The 6,303-nt window shown below is 38.3% G+C and overlaps 1 pseudogene across 1 annotated transcript in view; it reads left to right on the plus strand.

Moving 5' to 3' along the window:
* Positions 1 to 5,792, plus strand: part of LOC18446433 (organellar oligopeptidase A, chloroplastic/mitochondrial-like) — a 66,756-nt pseudogene extending 60,964 nt beyond the window's left edge. Inside the window, exon 17 of the transcript XR_016048181.1 lies at positions 5,550 to 5,792. The product of XR_016048181.1 is annotated as an organellar oligopeptidase A, chloroplastic/mitochondrial-like (transcript). The remainder of the gene's footprint in view (positions 1 to 5,549) is intronic.
* Positions 5,793 to 6,303: the final 511 nt, after the last annotated feature.

Below are 6,303 nucleotides of genomic sequence, written 5' to 3' on the forward strand. Positions count from 1 at the left end.
GATCAGCGCTTGTTCGATTAGTCAAATGTCGCCCTACTGCACAACACCAATAAAATTTTATTTCTAAAATTTAAGGATACATCCATCTTTAGAATATGGACACATTACGAACATGTGTCTCACATGCCATTTTTTAAAATTGTTCTAATATGTATTGCAAGTGGTTGGTTCAATGGTCTGTACAGTGTATGGTTGTGGGTTAGATGTGGTTTGCATTACAGAATAAGTGGTACAGGTGAATACTTTTAGATAATTTTCTGTGCATAAAAATATCAGAGTGGAGTGTGGCATGGGGGAGGGATGTGTTCATCACTTGGTTTGCGGGTTTCTTGTGCGTTTGACGAACATATGCAGCATGGAGTTGAAGAATGGTTCGTCACATTGATCCTATGGGAGGCTTTCCTTTTGCGTTTAGTTTGCCTTGAAGGAGTTGGTGGAAATCAAGAAGCACCTTCATTGATTAACGCTTCTCCATTCATTAAAGCTTCTCCATTTACATATAAGTGATGAAGCTCAGTTTGGCTACATAAAGTTGTGGGTTGCAGGTTCATTATTGAAAATCGTGTAGTTCATGGGTGTTTTCTTGGTCTGGTGATTCAAAGACATGATTAAGTCAGAAGTGATGTTTCTGGGACCAGGCTCGTAACTGAATGTAAATGAACATTAAAAAACACATTTTCAACTTGGAAAAACACTTTTTGTCTCACCGCAACTACCAAAGGCACGGTAATACTTTGGAGGGCTTCAATTTTGCTTTGTTATGGAATGTTTGGCCGGAATGTAACCAAGGATCTTTGAAGGTAAGGAGAGATCCATCCTAAAGTTATGGAGAACATCGAAACAGTGGTGGTTGAATGGGTGAGACAGCTTTTAGGGTTCAAAACTTACACAACCTCGGACTTCATACGGAACTGGGAGTACACCATAGCCAGATCTGATAGAGTATTCAACTAGGTCCTCTTGCAGGTAACCACCAGAACAAGGCACTATCAAAATCCAACTTTGTGCTCATTTGGTAAACCAGGTAGGGCAGTTGTGGGAGGAATACTTGGGGACATGGAGAGATCAATCTTAACCTTCTCAGGGCCTATAGACATTGCCACCCTGAGACTCATACCCTCTTACAAGGTCTCAAGCTATTCAATAGAAACTAGGGCCCCCCTTTAATCGTCAAGCAGATTCTGGGAGCACCACTGACCAGCGGGATAAGATTTTTGAAGAGATGCTTTTTCTCAGTGCCACACAAAATATATCTTTTTATCATAGTTGTTGAGGGGCTAATTTCACTGCAGATGGCTTGGCTATAACAAGGGGCTCTCAACAGATCTCTAGTGCTCAATCCACCTTGAAATACAAAACCATCTGTTACTTTTTAATTCTAGTATCTTGCTTAGCCATTTTGCAAGATGCTGCATTTTATTTATTTTTAATTATGTCAACTTTTGTATATGTATGATGTATCACTTTACATGCTTGTTTAAGATAGTTACCTCTTCTCAAAAATGCTTGGAAAAACATAAGAAGTCGACTTGGGCAATTGCCACTTTTTATAAAATAAAAATTCAATATCCCCAAGTTTAAGCATGTAAAGAGTATCTGCAACATTTCATTACATGAATGCATAGTTCTGAACTGTGAGTGATGTTCTTTTGTCTTTGTGAAGGTCAGGGTGCAAACCACAGCATATGACTTTAGCTGTTAACAATTTGGAAAACGCGCCCTAGCTTTGCTATCTGATTGTTCAACTTGCTGAGTTAACTCGTTTTGGGCAAGGACCAACTTGGCCACTGAGTTAAGAGTTCTCAAAACTCCCCCTTTTGTTCGAACAACTAACTGTAAAGCAAATAAGAATGGAAGGGAAAAAAAAAAACTCCCAAGAGAGTGGAAATGGAAAATAAAATTAATTTTTCTCGATCGCTATTGGGAATTGTGATTCTTAGGAGAGTTTGACGACGTCTCAAGAGAGTTTGACCACACAACATAAGCTCATGGTTATGGATATTTGCATAAAGAGATGGAAGAGATAAGAGTGAAATTAATAGGTATCCTAGAATTAGGTAGTGGAAATTTAAAACGGAGAAAACAGAGGGAAGGAAGCGATGTGGAGAATACACTCGGAAAAGCTCGGTAGGTTCCCAAGTGGTGGTAGTCGATGATTTGGGAGTTATAGAAGAGATAGAGATACATTACAGGAAATCTTCAACAAAGCTCAACCCTAAAGCCTCAAAGCTTGGAGAAGATTTTGGACGTCTTTGTAAAGGCAGTCGAAATGTGTGGAAGGGTTTCTTCATCTCCATGTTCACCTTGACGTTGACACGATGCTTGCACATCCAAAGGACCTTATAGGCTATCTAACCTTAGATGGGAAAATGGGTACTAGATTTCAACTAGAGGAGGGGAGGATCATTTCTTTCTCTCGTTCCTAGGAGGAAGCATTGGAACAAATTGGTAGGTAAAGTGGGTAGTCCCTAGGAGCGTGTCGTAAGGCCTCACTCTGTACTTATGCACTCTACTCGCTGTCTACTCCATGAGCCACCACAGGATAGGCAATGGGTTAAAAACTGTGCAAGGATCTGTGTCACTGTTGACCTGGAAAAGGGCCTCCCAGATAGATTTATTGGTGCTATGATTCGAAAGGCATAGTACTTCTAGTGTGTTCGATCTGCCATGAACACGCTGTCTTGGGCGTGCCCGAGAACGATCATCGAGGAAACTCAAATTGTGGATAAGAAGCCACCGGATGACCAAGGTATGCCTCGAGGCCTCGTAACCAAGATAAGACCTAAGGGGCACGGAGACCCCAATGCTGCCATGTGCGGGAAAGTATTTTGGTCCAATATGTGCCTCAAGAAGGGAGGGGGGGGGGGCGGGGGCGACGATGTCGAATAGTAGAATGTCCACCCCTAGCCTCTCCCCTTATAGATTGAATCTCCTCTAGGATTGCAAGTACTTGATACTCAACCACCTCTTAAATGATTAAGGAGCAAGCCTGCCTGAAAAATCAATTCCCTAGTGAGCATTCCCACCCAAAGCTTTACCGGGCCTGACAAAGGGATTGAGGAGGAGCAATCAAAACATGAAGTTCTTCCTATCCGATATTATCTAGAAAGGGCCGGATGAACTACTGCGAATGGGTGTGGCCTCGCTGCTCGGAGACACTTAGAAATAGATTTATTTAATAATAAATTGATAAAAGAAGGAAAATAGAACCTATGAGTATGAAGTTAATGTCAGGTGAAATGAAATGGCTGATTGTATTAAGAAAGTGGTAAAAGAAGTTTTAAGAGAATCTAGAGGTACAAAAGACCTTCAGATTAAGAAATTTGGTGGTGAAGTCATGAAATTCAAATAGCTATTAGCGAAAAACGATTATGTTAAAATGCTTGGCAATGGAATAGAAGTGATCAAGACTTAAAATAATATAAAAATGCCGAGAATAACACTAAGAAAATAGAAAGGCTAAGCTTAAGGCATGTGATGATCTTATAATAAATTAGGGTTAGATAAAGTGAAAAGGCGTCTTCAAACTAGCAAAACTGATAGAGAGGATGTATAGGGATCTAGATCATATTAAATGCATTAAGATTAAGGGTACAAGGGTCTTGATGAAGGATGATGTGGTCAATGGATGGTGACGAATTTATTTTCAAAATCGTTAAATGACAACCACTCTTGGAGCACAACAACATTGGGAAGAACCTTGACATAATTGAGGTTGGAAGTCATAGATATATTCATAGGATTAGGATATACCTAAAGTGAAAGAAGCTTTGTGAAAGATGGAGATAGGAAAGGCTTTAGGATCATCTGGTATACCAACATAGGTTTGGAAGTGCATGGGAGAGATTGACATGTTCAATAAGATCTTCAGGACAAAGAAAATTCCAGATGAATGGAGAAAAGGTATTGTGGTACCTATTTCCAAAAATAAAGGAGATATACAAAGTTGTACGAACTATCAAGGGAACAAAGTTATGAGTGACATTATGAAGTTGCAAGAGAGAGTGATTAAGCAAAGACTAAAAAAAGAAAGAGTTTATCAGAAAATCAATCCGGTTTTATGCTAGAAAGGTCAACCATTTAGGTTATTTTCCCACTTAAAACAATTGATTGAGAAGTTTAGAGATAAATAAACGACCTTCACATGGTCTTTATTGATTTAGAAAAAGCATATGATAAGGTACCTAGAGAGTTAATTTGGTAGATGTTGGGAAAGAAAGGAGTCTCTAGAGGATATATTGACATGGTGAGGAATATGTACAAAGGAACGCTAACTAGTGTGAGTATAATTACCGGATGCATAAGTAATTTTTCAATGACAGGAGGCCTACACCAAGGGGTCAGCATTGAACACATATCTTCTTGCTTTGGTTACAGACAAGTTAATTAGGCATCTATAGGATGAGTTGTCTTAGTGTATTTTCCTTATGGATGACATAGCTTTGATTGATAAGATATAGATGGTCTGGCCATGTGCAGCATTGACTTAGAAGAACACCAGTTACGAAGGGTTATTCGATATAAGATGAAGGCTCTAAAAGGGCAAGGGGAAGGTTCAAATGGATATGAATAGAAGCAATGAGAAGAGATATGGTGACTTATAATTTGACTGAGAATGTAGCCCTTGATAGAGCGGAATGGCATAACATGATACGTGTAGCCGACCCTAAATAGTTGGGATAAAGCTCGAATGATGATGATGATGATCTAAAGAGAAATTATAATTGTGATAAAGATGTGGAGAGAGATGAGTAGCAAGACAAGGATGGATGTAATTCGATGAATATATTTGAGGAAACTTAGAGGTCACTCCAATATAAGATAAAATGATGGAAAGTAGACTTAAGTGGTCTAGTCACATGCAACATCAACCTAAAACAGCATTAGTTCGGAGGGGTAATGTGGTTCAAGTGGAAGGCTCTAAAAGGTCAAGGGAAAGACCCTAAAGGACATGGATGAAAGTAGTGAGAAAAGATGAGGTAACTTATGGTTCAACTGGGGGAATAGCCCCTGATAAAGCACAATGGCGTAACATGATTCATGTGCCCGCCCTCCCCCCTCCCCCCTCCCCCCCCCCACAAAAAAAATAGTTGGGATAAGGATCGGATGATGATGATAATGATATTGGATATTGTAAATTTTGTCTACACACAATCAGTTGTTCCCAAAATAAAAGTAATGTTTACACATGAATTATATAAAGAAAATAATGTTGACGTATCTGATCTGTTAGTTTAATGTTGCTTCTAATTGAGCTTATTAAGTGCATAAGTCGAGATACTCACTTATAAGGCCCTTGAAATTAATTTCTACGTGAGTTGATTTATTAGTTATGAATTTTGTTGTATTCTTTCATAATCATGGTGCTACAAACAATTAACATACTTTCCCAACCCTGAATATGTGAACATGGGCATTTTCTTGGTGCTAGTGATTTTCTCATTATCTGCTCAGGCGATATTTGTGCTAGTTTTTTTCATGGTAGTTCTTGTGAACTTGGGGTCTTCTCCATTCGTTTTAACTTATTTGTATTTATGCAAACGTTTCAGGTTTTTGTTGAATTTCGTGGGAGGGAACCTTCCCCGGATGCTTTTCTCCGGCACAATGGCCTATTACTTGGAGACCTGTTAGTGTAATGTATTAGTTATGATGGATAAGTTTGGGTATGTCATATTATATATTTTACAAGTGTCCTAAATGCATTATGGCGTGTTTATGTGAAGGGTGCGGTTTGTACAGAGTTGAGCTCTAAAGAATCAAAATAAAATGCACCTTCAATTAGTGTCAAAAAATGTGGTTTCAATATTGGAAATCTTTGTGATAGCCTTAAAATATATTTTCACATCTAATTATAAAATTTAAAGCTTCAAAAATAGTTTATATCGAGCACATCTATGAAACTTGAAATCTTGAAAATTGAAGGTCCAAAAATGCATTACAAGATGCACTATTTACAAAACTTGAAATTCATTTTTTTCTTATGTCCTTGCACTTTAAGGTTTCAATGATCAATTTGAGGATATTTGGGATCGAAACAACCTCTTTTAGTGAAATTTTTGAGGTGCGCCTTAATTGGATTGTTTAGAGCCTCGCCATTATATAAACTTTCTCCTTGTGTAAACTGTGTAGGTGTATAATTGACTAGCATTAAATGCAATTGAAAGCAAAACATTGTTTTTTTATTGTGGGATTAAATGGAATAGGGGTTTATTTATGTGTCTTTGTAGAAAGGACAAAGACAAACATGTTACCGTTTCGGTGTGTTTTGTGACACTTGAATAGAAGTGTAATCGGAAAGAAAGA

Source organism: Amborella trichopoda, chromosome 13, assembly GCF_054954075.1.
Source record: "Amborella trichopoda isolate Santa Cruz 75 chromosome 13, AtrichopodaSantaCruz75HAP2 v2.0, whole genome shotgun sequence".
In the NCBI taxonomy this organism is placed as follows: Eukaryota; Viridiplantae; Streptophyta; class Magnoliopsida; order Amborellales; family Amborellaceae; genus Amborella; species Amborella trichopoda.